Raw genomic sequence first — 13,637 nt, forward strand, 5'->3', positions numbered from 1 at the left:
TGGATGCTAGGAAACACTTGGAAATATTGAGTGGGACTGTTTCCTGCTCCAACAGACTACATAAATGATGGATCATCGATTACAGTTATGAAATGGAATATCAAAAATCAGTCATGCTAATGGATTACTCTAGTCAACAATATTTTCTTTTTCGTAGATTTCTACAACTGATTTAAAATATATTTGCACTGCTAAATCAGTAAATGGCATACGTTTCTCTCCATTAGGTTTTTTGTGCTGAGTTGGTGTGAAAAAATCAAATCCTTTGACAAAATCGATTATATTTTTGTGGCATTATTAGCTGATTTTTGTCAACACATAAGTCAGAGAGAGTTTCAACCTTGATTGAAGTGAGTGTTCCTTATGATGGCGGTCTTAACAGAGCTGAAAGAGAGAAACAGACCAAATACCAAGGTCTCATGTATGATATGAAAAGAAACTGGAACCTAAAGGGGATATCGATCATACCAGTTATCATAGGTACCACAGGACTTATGAAGAAGAACCTGAAGTCCTACCTAACTAATATTCCTGGTGAACCAAGTGCAAAAGAGATTCAGACAATTGCACTTAAGGGAACAGCGAGGATACTAAAAAGAGCTCTCGGTTGGTTTCAATAAAAAAGCGGGGCAATGTTGGCAGCTGGTTTGGCTGCCCCATACCCAGCATTACAATCTTCAAAGGAAGAAAAAAAAAAAATAAAAAATTTTAAAGAGAAAAAAATGTCTTGCTAACAACATATATGTATTAGCTGATAGAAACATCGATTAATGTAAACTGAATGATGGGCATTGATAAAAGTAAGTACGCATAAATTGCATGTTGCTTCACCATTGTTAAAACTTCAGGGTTTGAACTTCCGTTTTGTTCAAATTCCTGGAATGCTCAGTGGCAAGGACGTCTCTCTTCTGATTCCAACAGTAGTCAGCCATCATGATTGCGTCTCAGCAACCTTGATACCTGGTTTCTATCTCTTTCGAGTCCTTATGGAATCTCCCCCCTTACCGGTTCTCAAGAAACCGGTCCATATGTTAAAATAGGTAGTATATCTTGACGCTCATGTTTTAGTCCAAATTCTGAAAGCAGTTAGCACGTTATTGACAAGTTCTGCATAGTTTCTGGCCTTATTGTTGCCAAGAAAATGCTTCAGTACCTGAACAAATGTCTTCCGCACCTCTAGTTCTACTTCGTTCATTGAGTTTTCGAACTTTGGATCTCTGATATATATATATATATATGATTTTTATGTTCAGAATGTCACGCATGGTTTGGAATTAATGAGTTTATTTTCTGAGAAAAACAGTCTATGTTCGTGAAAGTGAAAGCGTGCGTTTGTGTTCATCTCGCAAGAAAAGTAGATCGAAATAAAATTGTTTAAAAAGTAGAATTAAATTCCTATTCGATGTGGTAATTTTCCATGATGAGAATTAAGGTTCATATGCATGATGCGAGCAAAGTCATGTTGGGTGATTTAACGTCTCAAGAACGGATAATTCTGAAGAGAAACTGATTTGATTTTGTGGTATTCTTGGCGAAGCTCTTTTACATCTAAATATAGATGAAGTCCCGCGTGTGTAATGAGTACGGGCCACGGTGATGGTTACTTGTAGAACTGCATCCTGGACTATTTGAATTTTGGCGGTTAAATCCGATGTTCTCGAACGTTCCAGCCAGTTTGCTGTATCTCTATGCAAGGAAACGTAGCATAGTTCCGTTGTTCCATGTGTGCGGGTGGTCACATCACGGCGTTGTGTGCTTTCGTGTTCTTCGCACGTGTGCGTGTTGAAAACTGTGATTGCTAATGAAATGTTCTTGCCGAGGATTTGTTCCGGCCGTATGTAGAGGTCGCTACAGACGGAGGTTTATGTTTCGTAATTCTATTGAAGGTAGCTATTTTGTCTCATGATACATTATTTATGACAAAATGATGTGATAAAATTTGTGAAAATTGTGAATCATTTCAATATTAATATATTTTAAATATTTAGAAAATTATTTATAGAAATGTAAACTATGAACGTTTAAATTACTTTTTTGAAACAAAATATTTCCATATTTTAAATATTAAAGAAATGTTTATAGAAATGTAAAAAATAAAAGTTTATTTTATTTTTTCATGATAAAACAAGAAGTAGTTTCATGTTTCGTTTTTCATTTCATGTTTACTGACTTCATTCCATGTTTAGATAAACCGAGTCCACTTTCTGCGTCTTTAATTTGCATACTGAATTTTTGGACATAACCAGAGAGGAATAAAAAAAAATCATTTTAATTGTCTGAGAAAAAGGGGGAAAAATGTCTTTGAAGAAATATAGATGTTTTAAAAAAAAAACAACAAATTATTTAATTGTCTTTGTAAAAAAGAGGCTCTTCTGTGTGACTCTTTTTTTTCATAAATTTATTTGTTAAAAAACATAGAGTAAAACAACAAAAATATATTGTCTAAACAAAATCCTGACAAACCGCCCCCTTAAGTAAGACACTCTATCAAAACCCCCAATACTAATGATTACTACAATACTGTCTCATTGGTTACTGTACACGCAATAACCCTTATCCCTGGGTGACCTTCGGGCCTTGATAAGTGATGAGCCCCATGTAAAAAAAAAAGGCTCTGCGTGTTCTAAAGAAAAAATGGATTCTCGCCCTTTTTTTTCCTAAATTTATTTCTGAAAAAATATATATTATAATTCTCAACGGTTTTATCTAGTTAAAGACAGAAATCGTTCTACTTTTCGACCGTTTTGACGATTTAAAGGAATTGATATCACGCTCTGATTTAAAATAAATCAAACGTATTAACCCCCCCCACACACACACACAAAGGAGGACATCTAAAAGTGTGAACTATAAAATTGAAAATTTCAAGGCGCTGAAAAATGTAAAGGCACTCATGATATTTTGATGGATGATATTACCCTTAACATTAAGATGTTTGATCAACACGAAGGATTAAGAAAAAAAAGAAGACTTTTCTAGAAACCAAAAGACTGGAAAGAAAGCTAGACGGCACGTACACTCGTATGCTACGAACAGTGTTAAATATATTCTGGCAAGATCATCCCACGATACAGCAAATGTATGGCAACCTACCTGCCATATCTACTACCATTAGTTGGTGAGAAATGTATTGCTGTGAACTCCATGGCATGGGCGCACGATCATAGGACGACCGAGATCCACGTACATCCAGCAAATTGCACATGATGCTAATTGTAATCTTGAAGATCTGAGGCAGCTGAAGGAAGAGAGGAAAATAGAGAGAGAGAGAGAGAGAGAGAGAGAGAGAGAGAGAGAGAGGGAGAGAGAGAGAGTCGCATTGGTCTGGACAAGGAGCCCGACTAGATAGATAGATAGATAGATAGATAGATAGAAGCTATCATCAAATAACTGCAAATAGAAGCTCGTTCTTTAAATGATAAAATTAAGGAACTGTGCATTAAGGCAGAACTTGATTTAAAGGAGTGTGGGTTTGTGGAAGAGCAGAAGGAGATTGGCTATCGAACTAAGATTAATGATCCTCTTGCCGACATTGAAAATTCTGTTCAAGAACTCACTACATCAGAGAAAACTGAAGCTGCTGTAATTAAAAAAAAAGGGGGGAGGGGGTGTTTTTGTTAGCGTTCGTAGGACTTTCTACATTCCAACCTGTTCAGTGCGGTTCCAAAACTCGACTTCCCTGCCTTCTCGAATTTAGTCTTTTTATGACATCTTTTTGGGGACGAAGCCTCATGGATATGCAAACCACTGCATATTAAACTACATCCTCCCCATAAGCCTTAAAGAGCATCTCACATAACCCCATGTCCAGATCGACACTCACATCAACAAATACCGCTAGACACTACTAGCCTCTCAAACACCACTAGATTTTACTAGCCTCTCAAACACAAAACAAAGTCATTCGAACCATAATTCCATTTTACGATGATGATTAGAAAAATAAAAGGTTAACTCGAAATGTATTTCAATCTTTCCGTATCTCGACGCTTTCAATTTTCACAAAGTTCGACGCTAATCATTTAATCCGTTGTGAGGCCGACTGTTGGTGACAATCGACCCTACAACTAAAAGGTGACACAAGCAAAAAAAAAGTAAACGATAATGGCAAAAAAAGAGAGGACAAAACGCAATTGTACTATTGTGAACGATAAAAATATCGTCCAGGTGTATTTACTTTTCGGTAAACAAAAGAAAGATGTAAGTCTTGTTTTAAAGCTGGAGCTCCGCTTGTGTTCAAGCTGGAGTGACTTTACTGTCATCGCTGGAAACTGCAGGAAGATGCGGAACAGCTTCAAGAAAGTGCAAGCAGCTGCAAGAAAGTGCTAGAAATCGCAGGGATGAGATGTTGATTTCGAAAAATGTGTAGTATTTTTTTTTTTAGAAAGATGGCCCTGAAAAGGGCCGTTTTTTCGCATGTAGTAGTAATCAAGAAAACTTTCTGTAATGGGATAACCATCGGTTGGCAGAGAGATCGGCGTTGGCCGTATATGTGACAATGCATGGACGTATTTGTAGACATATATTGGTTTTTAGCTTAAAGGAAAAATCTCGCAGTCGTTGTGTTCTTATTTTGCAACTATATCTTAAGTGATGTGATGGTCACTCTCTGAAATCCGCATCTATCTATTTGCAGTCAAACTTGATGTGTTTGTGAATATATTTATTCCAAGTTTGTTGCCTGTAGCATTTTTATAATTTTCCTATTATCCATTTTAAACTGTCAATCGAGGAGAAATAATGCATGCTATCCTCTTCCAAAATATAAAGTTTGTGATAACATTGTTGTATTATATGTTTGATTATTATCTAATTGCACGTAAAGGCACCATATTGTTTTCTAGTCCCAGCGAGCAGCCTTGTGCTGTTAGAAGGAAAAGGTAGTATTAATAATTCCAGCAAGCAGTATTACGCTATTAGAAGGAAAGGATAGTATTAGGAGTTCCAGCCAGCAAGCAGTATCATGCTATTAGAAGGAAAGGGTAGTACAAATAGTTCCAGCAAGCAGCCTGTGCTGTTAAAAGGAAAGGGTAGTTTAACAGTTGATTAAGCAAAGAAGTGGTTTTTCTCGTTAAAACTGCAACAAATCTTTACCTTTCTCGACGCTTTCAATTTTCACAAAGTTTGATGCAAATCATTTTAATCATTCCCTTAACACCCAACTGTTTTGTTCATCCTAACATAAATTCTGACATCTTCTTCTAATCTAACACACCAACTTTGATTGAGACAGAACCAATTTCTAGATCTCTTCTTGTGAGTACCTTGGAAAACAGAGAAGAATTGATATCTAAATTCAAAGACCTGTGGCACAATGAATATTTGCTGAATCTCACGGAAAGTTGCATTAAGAATCATTAGCTCAGGTTCTTCTTGAAGCTGAGCATAGTTATTGAACTGTTTAGTGACAATGACGGCAAGGTTCGTTCTGCTCAAATTAAAAGAGGTGATGGTTCACAACTACTAAACATCTCAACAAACTGAGCTCTTGACTTCATAATGGATCTACATTTGTACAGTAAGCCATTTTCCCCACAATTTCAACCTTAGGGTCTAATAATGTGTTTCATATAAAAATAAATATTTTTTATAATTTTTTGTCTGTCAAATAATTTACGCTGCTAAACTACACATTTGCCTAATTTTGTTGATCTATATTTAACAATAACTCTTGGGTGTGCCCCAGGGGTTCTTTTAGGTCTAATAAAAACTCTCCATTTTTGGGATTATTTTACCATATTTGTCCAAAATTTTCAGATACAGAGTGGGGGAAATTTAGCAGTTTTGCATGGTGCTGAACTCAAATTCAAATATGTTAGGACCTTGGGGACTTTTAGGGTTAGATGGGGTGGGGGGGCAAATGGTGGACTTGGTGATTTCTTTTTAGCATGGTGCAGAACTCAAATTTCCATACATTAAGACTTAAAACTGCACCGTTTGTTTATTTTCACCAGGATTTGACGTCCCTGGGAACTTTGGGGGCTAAATGGGGGAAGGGGGCAATGCTGAACTTAGTCATTTTTTTTATGCCTCGTTCATTGTGCACTCATGGGGTACCATGCATGCTCACTTAAAAAAAAATTTTTTTTTTTTAGTGTTTTAGAATCTGGTAGACAAGTGTCCATTCAATAATAATTAGCTGAAAAACAATAATAAGAGAGAGAGAGAGAGAGAGAGAGAGAGAGAGAGAGAGAGAGAGATGGGGGAAATGGGGGAGGAGGGGCAAGAGTCTTCAGGTCTGCCGAAACTTTTTTGCGAGCAATAAAAATAATATAATTTTTACAGCTGAAAAACACGTTTTATGACAGCGCGCGGAAGGCAGACATCTTGGAATATCCGGGAGATAACTCAATTTAAAGCGCCGACACTCCTTCTTCTCCATCTTTAATATTAGCTTTTCTTCCGAAAAATCGAACCTTTTGTTTTGTTTTTTTTTTTTTTTTTTGCTGTAAAAAAAAAGAAGCAAACTACTTGATCAAATTAAGTGAAATTTTTTGTCAGAGAACTTCATTTCATAACGGATACGTACAATTTAAACTTTTTTACGATATTTTCATTTTTTAATGTCTTGATTAAACTGTACAAATACCCCTGAAACTATTAAACTACACACATATGTGTGTGTGTGTGTGTGTGTGTGTGTGTGTGTGTTAGAGAGAGAGAGAGAGAGAGAGAGAGAGAGAGAGTACATTTTGTTCTATTTGGAAAAACTCAAAAGGTTTCATTCTTAAACTAAGACATTCACAGTTGTCTCCCTTGTTCAACTCTCCCTAAATAACTTGTTGCGGCGCGCTGAAATTGTAAGTTTATAATATTTCTTCTTAGTTACCGAAACAATTATTTCTAAATTAAATTATTTTTCAAAATAATAATATAAAATTATGTAATTCGTGTCACCATTGCTTATTAGCACATGTTGCTTGATAACGAGCTAATATATCTATTTTATTTGGTAAAAGTTTTTATTTATTTTACAGTTGCTAGGTACGCCAACGACAATAATCAAAACAATTGCACTACTTCATGCGTTACTTGTACAATTTGAATTAAACAAGTTTTGTGTTAATGAAATTATGAAACAATTTATCGTGTGTTTCTGTACGTGTGTTTTTCGCCTTCTCGTGACTTACATATTATCATTATTTATTTCCTCTTAAAAATTATTGAAATAAAAAAAAAATGAAAAAAAGTACTTAAACAAAGTTTTTTTTTAATTCATATTTTAAAAAACAATTTAATTATAAAATTATATTCACCAGAATGCATTTCGGTTTCTTCTTAAAAACGTCAACCAGTTTAATCGTTTGTTAATAGTTTACACACCTAAAAAAAAAAAAAAAAAAAAAAAATCTCGAACAGAATGAATTATTTTCTGACCCTCCAACATTTGAAAGGAATTTGCAAGTATTTAAACTGCTGAATAGAATAATTTAATGAAAAGGCTATAGTCAAAAGTGTCTGTTGGTTTTTTGAAGTTCACTTTCTGCTTAGTGCTTTGCTTCGCTGACATGACAACGATGACAAGCGAGGTATAGTTCCTTCTGATCTTTCTCTCAAATAACACCTTTCCCCATGTTAAGAATGGCTTTCTTTTGCACTTGACCATATCTAATTATCCATATAATTAGACAACAGAAACCGGAAGTTAAAAAGAACTGACAATCTTGACTATAACCATTTTAAAAAGTAAATCATCGGCATAATCACGTTGACACACCGGTTCCCGCTGGATCACTGAAGTTAAGCAACGTTGAACCTGGTCAGTACTAAATGGGTGACTATTTGGGACTTTTAAGTGCTGTATGTGCTCTCCGCTTATCTCGGCATTGTTTCCAGTCGTCCTGGTCTTCTCCTTGCCACTGGACTCAAACAGTGCCGATTCAGGAGATGTGTGGTTGGAGATTTTGCAACCCTTGCCTCACAATTACACACGCTACTAACCCTACAGGGGTATCCTTTGTCTTTCAAGGCTGAACGGAAATATAGAATGGAAAAAGTAAATCAAACTTTTATTCCACAAGACGTGTTTAATTCCTACTTTAATCACGTGAATTATTTAAAGTAAAATGAGTGTTTGCGTTATTTCCAAACAAATTATTATTTTTTATCAAACCCTGGTTTACTATTCAAAACGCTGGGAGATTAATGGACAGTGCAACATCTCATTTTAACTGTGATGACTGGACTGTTTTCCCAAACTCTTATGCTAATGACACACAGATTTCTGTGTTACACCCAGACACTTACATAGTGTCAAGATATCTGCAGTCACTTTTTGTCTGGGTGGGCAAGGGACTAGGGTATATTGCTACACAAAGGAAGAAAGAAAAAATATCACACATGGCGGCACAGTCCCGAACAATTTTGTCCACATGACCCAACATGATCCCGAACAGCACCTACGACACAGCATGATCCCAAACATGACATGGCACGATCCCGAACAACTCTGTCGATTCAAATCCGAACACCTCCAACAACATGATCTCAAATGCAATGACTCAATACAATACATTACCAGAGCAACCTTGAATAACTGTTATCAGCATTTTTTATAGCCTGTGGACGAACTCATTTTCGCCGTAGGTAGGCTTGACTTAGACATTGGTACACAATTTTTTAGCACTTCTGCACATACTCGTCACACTCCTCCCTGATCTTGAGATCACACAAATGACAATGTTGGGCAGGCCACTTTATCCTGGTACTTCACCTTAATGGTATATGCTCAGGAACTTCCTCAGTGGCGCTTTCATCTGTCGCATCATTGAACTCTCCCTGCTCTGGATTATTAAGGCATCTTCTCAGGAGCTTTCTTCATGTAGCTGTTCATACAGTAGTGAGGTTTCATCATTTGATGAGGTAATTTCATCACAGATCAAGCAATCATGTTGGCATGCTGGGCGCACATCTGGTGTTCCATCAACAGAGACCGAGTGTTGGCTATTGATTTTCGTCACCAATGCTGAACTGCATCATACATCTTCCCCATGGATTCTTCACCCAAACAGCATCTCCCTCATTGTACGGATTAGCAACTGCATTGTCGGGCACCACCACTTCATTAATTCCCTTGACACGAATCCTGTAGGTGTACAGTACATTCACAGGTGTAGTCGTGGCCATCTTGTCATCTTTAGGCGTAACATTGTGCCAGTACACTGCCTCCAAGATCTTCCACTTTGTTCTTGCCACAATGTGCTTTGTATGATGAGATCTCTTGATTATTCTGTTTCCCGAGGGTACGTGGGCACACCAAAATCGAATGTGCATACCCCACATCCATCTAAACTCAGCAAATATCTTTCCGCAAAATGCCACACCATTATCAGTGAACAATTCAATTCGCAACACCCTTTCACAGAACCCAATATCCAACTGCTTAATGATGCTAACAGAATTTTGTTGGTGCAACTATTTCCAGATGGCAAAACGGCTAGGATCACATTCTCTTAACATCGGGTACAGCTTAGTGCCAACGTGGGTTATATCCATAGTTAACCCTGCTCCAATTTTCACTGGGGCTGGATCTATTGATTGGCATTCTGTGCAATCCTCAACCACTGCCCGCACTTCAGCTCCAGTTATTAATAAGTTGACTAACTTTACAAAATACAACATCCTTTTCACACTGGGATGTCTACTAGACCGATGAATTGCCTGTACATGTGAAATATTTTGTTCTGCGGCTACACACACACAGGTTCTTTGGATGCTGTCTTTTTACGGATTTCATTTAACCATCACTGTAGTACACTAGTAAGTTGGTCAGGTCTGTTATTGTGAGACTTAACGAGTCTTACATCAATCTTCAGTGCATATTCCGAGGCCAAATCTCAGAACATGGAGAGTCGAAACCTAATAAACATTTCAGAGGCTGCTTTGGTGTGCACTCTCATCTGTCCAGACAATGTGTTAGTTATCTATACATACATATATATATATACAAACATATATATATACAAATGCAGAGTCTGTTTGTAGATGAATGGCTTTGACTTTCCGCTGTAACACAAGGTTGACACCTTGCAGCACATCATCAAGTTCAGCTAAATTTATATGCTTGTCCTCATGCACCGCTCGGAGCCAGCTTACGTCTTTTACCATGGAACCATTGCTTTCCACAACCATGCCTGTGGCAATGGAACTAGCATCGACCCACACTGTAACATCTTCTCCGCAGATACACCAGTCACCTTTCACTGGATCGTTCTGAGCTGCTCTCAAACAAATGTCTTCCATCATCCATGCTAGAAAAGGGTCTCGCACTTCATCATCTCATCCAGTTGTCATCATATTTGTCCTCCATTTTACAAACACCATGGCAACACATAACCAGCCACACACCGGGAAATGACAAGTCAGTTTCCCCGCACACTGAAAATATAATTCGACAGGTAAGTCTATCGGGGACTACTGGAAGGTCACTTCCACACCACCATAATTTTCCCTGCTCCTTCTGGACACGTAATTCTAACACACGTGAGTCCAATCTTAGCTGTTCTGGGGTCTTGCTTGCCAGACCAAATTTTTACAAATGTTCCTTGACACAGCTTGCAGAACACATACTCTCATTCCAAAAAATGTTGTCAATATTAGAAGACATAGCTGCGTTCATGATCTCATCCGAGTAGAGGATGGTGCCATTCCCTCAATTTTTGCAAGCATAATGGGCCAAACTTTCTGTTTGTTGTTCTGCACAACAGCGATGAGGGGGGATTAGACTTTTTGAGTGGGGAACAAGTTTACCCTCAGAATATGGCAGCACCTAGCCATTATTAATCCACATCTGCAGTTCACGATCATATTCCTCGTGAATTTGTGCAGGGGCTGTATACTCTGCAAGTCTATTTTTCAACGTAATTGGAGGCTGGTCACCAGCCCATTTCCACAATACGGTCCACTTCTGAGTGTTCATTTCATACTCTGCAGAGAAATCAGGCTCGGTGGTGATAACAGCAAAATTGGTTTTGCTGAAATGTGGAAAACTTACCGCACCGGCACTAGATACAGTTTCTTCTCCCAGCCGCTGGATTGCCCAAGCAACAAATCAAATCCAAGTATCCATCTACAACTAAGACTTCGATATTAATGCTCAGCTTTGCAGTGTTAACATACTGTAGAAATTTTATTTTCCACCTTCTTTCTTTTCTTCTCTCTCCCTCCCCTTCTTTACCCCCCCCTTTTTTTTGGTGTATCTTCTGCTGCTACTGCTTGTTATATCACGTATTGAATGCGTGCTTTTCGATTGATAAAAGATGTGTGCGCCATTTTGTGAGAAGTGTTGAACACGAGAAAGAAGTCGGCTCGCTATCCCGCATCAAGAGAAAAGACGTTAAAAATCGCAAGTTTAAACAAGAGAAACCAGTGGTTTGGTTTCTTTTTCTTCAATCGGGATTCGTCAAGGAAGACGACACAGAATTAGTCAGAAAAAACTGTTTAAAAAATCAGTTGTAAACAAAATTACAACAACCTCTTCACCGAGGAAAAAAGAACTATTTTAAGGCCTAGAATTGGTCTTGTAAAAATGAACACTAACTCCAGTGAGGCATTAGAATTCACGTTAAAAGGAACCAAGAAATCTTCTATAGAAATACGTTACACCACAGAAGATTTGGATTATTTTCTTGGATTACAGAACCAAGAAGATTGAAATTTTCTTGAATGAGAACATTTAAGTTAATGGCGCAAGGGAGGTAATTTACATACACCCTCTTAAAAAGATTAAGTGTTGATGTGTTTTATTTAAGTTCTTTGACACGCAGTAAGCCCTGACTACACCTATATTCTTACCCCTACTATCCCTTACAATATTGTTAATGGAGTTCTTTGAGAACCGCCAGAGGGACTAATTTGGCAGACATTATTATTGGTGAACATAAAACTGATTATATCTTTCTTTCCCTATTTACCTTTCCATTTATTAAAAAAAAAAAAATTGTTTATCGTGGTATTCTTTCGGGGGTTTTTTCCTTCTTGTTGTGCAATGGGATAACCTTCATTGGACGTCATGATAAAATTCCCGTTACTGCACCATTCCTATTCCATAGTAGCTAAGTGCACTTCCATCTGCTGTGAGCACAGAGGTCACTTTCTTTGTCCATTCCTTGCTACACAACTTGTGGACTAGTGACTGTGTGCATTCAGTATCCACTAGAACTGTACGTGCTCGTCCATTGATGCGAACAGTTACAACCAGCAATTCGCCATTTACACCAGCTTGGAGGATGAGATTGGTGCTGAATTCTTGCTCCACCCCTGCTCGTTTCCTGGACAAAATCGAGCAATGTGCCCACGCTACTGACATTGATAGCATGTGATATTTCTTCAGGGTTTGACATCAGTGTAAGGTTTCCGAGTCGACTATCGTCGTAGTCGTCGTTCTTCTCCCGGTGCGTGCTCTATATATACTACTAATCAGACGACGGTGTCACTCTTTTGTGTGTCCCGTCTTAATGGTCGTTCCTATTCTCTACATGCCCTCCCCCCACCATGTGACCACACTACCGTCGTTTTGTGGTCATGTGACTGGAGAATTCCGTGTAGTAGTGAGTTGGTCCTTGCATTTGAGGGGAAAGTGGCCTTGGTGCTCGTGTTACCCTCATGCTGCGTCGTGGGACCGGACTCGTCTGCATTGGCTTGTGGTTGATCGGATCTTGGTCCACCTCCATATCTGTTTCTGATGTGTCACAATCAGCTTCTTCCACCTCCATCATCTCATGCATGTTGCACGGTGGTTTGCTGTCCTCCCTTCTTGGTGTTTGGGGAGGTGGTTGATGGGGTTGTTGAGTGGGTGGATACTCCGGCGTATCCATGACCGGTTTGATTTTCCTGAGGAAACGGCGATTGCGTAATGTGATCCTGCCGCTACCATCCAACCGTATCCTGTACTGCCTGTTACCCATTGTCTCGACGACTCTCCCAGTTTTCGCCCATCGTCGTGGATTTGGTCCCTCCTGATTCTGCACCTGCACAGACTCGCCGACTCGGAGCTGTTGGAGGGGGCGGCTGTGTATGTCGTACTGTTCTTTGTTAAGTACGTGCCTTTTCGCCATCGCCCTCTCTCTCAAATCTCTGGTCTCCGTCCAACGCTTGTGGATGCAGTATTTTTTGCGAAGTGTGGGGAGATGGCCCCTTACTGTTCGACCATATAGTATTTCCGCCGGCGACAATCCAAGGTCCTGACTGGGCGTATTCCTATGAGTCATCATCGCCCGTGCTGCCCGATCATGATGTAGGTGTCCGTAGCCATCAACGCAGTCCATCAGCATTCTTTTGGCCGTTTTTACGGCCAGTTCAGCTCAGCCATTACTCTGGGGGTAATGTGCAGATGATATGCGCCTTTTTACGCCCCAGTCTTCTAGGAACGATTTGTATTCTAGTGAATCAGATGGTGGCCCTCCATCGGATGATATTTCCTCCGGCGCACCATACGTGCAAAACCAAACCCTCAGGGCGTTACACACCGCTGCAGCCCTTCCTGATGGTAGTGGTGCGACCTCAATCCAACCGGTATATCGGTCCGCGTATACCATGTAACTTTTCCCGTGCATATCTAGCAAGTCAGTGACTGTCTTTTGAAATGGGAATTCTGGGTTTATGGGTGGCATTAATGGTTCCCTAGGCTGGGATGGGGC

At 39.0% G+C, this 13,637-nt stretch overlaps 1 protein-coding gene across 1 annotated transcript in view; it reads left to right on the plus strand.

The window, feature by feature from the left end:
* Positions 1-6,695: 6,695 nt before the first annotated feature.
* Positions 6,696-13,637, plus strand: part of LOC145297853 (coiled-coil and C2 domain-containing protein 2A-like) — a 220,229-nt gene continuing 213,287 nt past the window's right edge. The window contains exon 1 of the mRNA XM_080144180.1: positions 6,696-6,800. The gene's annotated coding sequence lies outside the window, so the exon portion shown is untranslated. The remainder of the gene's footprint in view (positions 6,801-13,637) is intronic.

The sequence above is a fragment of the Euprymna scolopes genome, chromosome 2, assembly GCF_053919585.1.
Source record: "Euprymna scolopes isolate OS-2025 chromosome 2, ASM5391958v1, whole genome shotgun sequence".
NCBI classification, from domain to species: Eukaryota; Metazoa; Mollusca; class Cephalopoda; order Sepiida; family Sepiolidae; genus Euprymna; species Euprymna scolopes.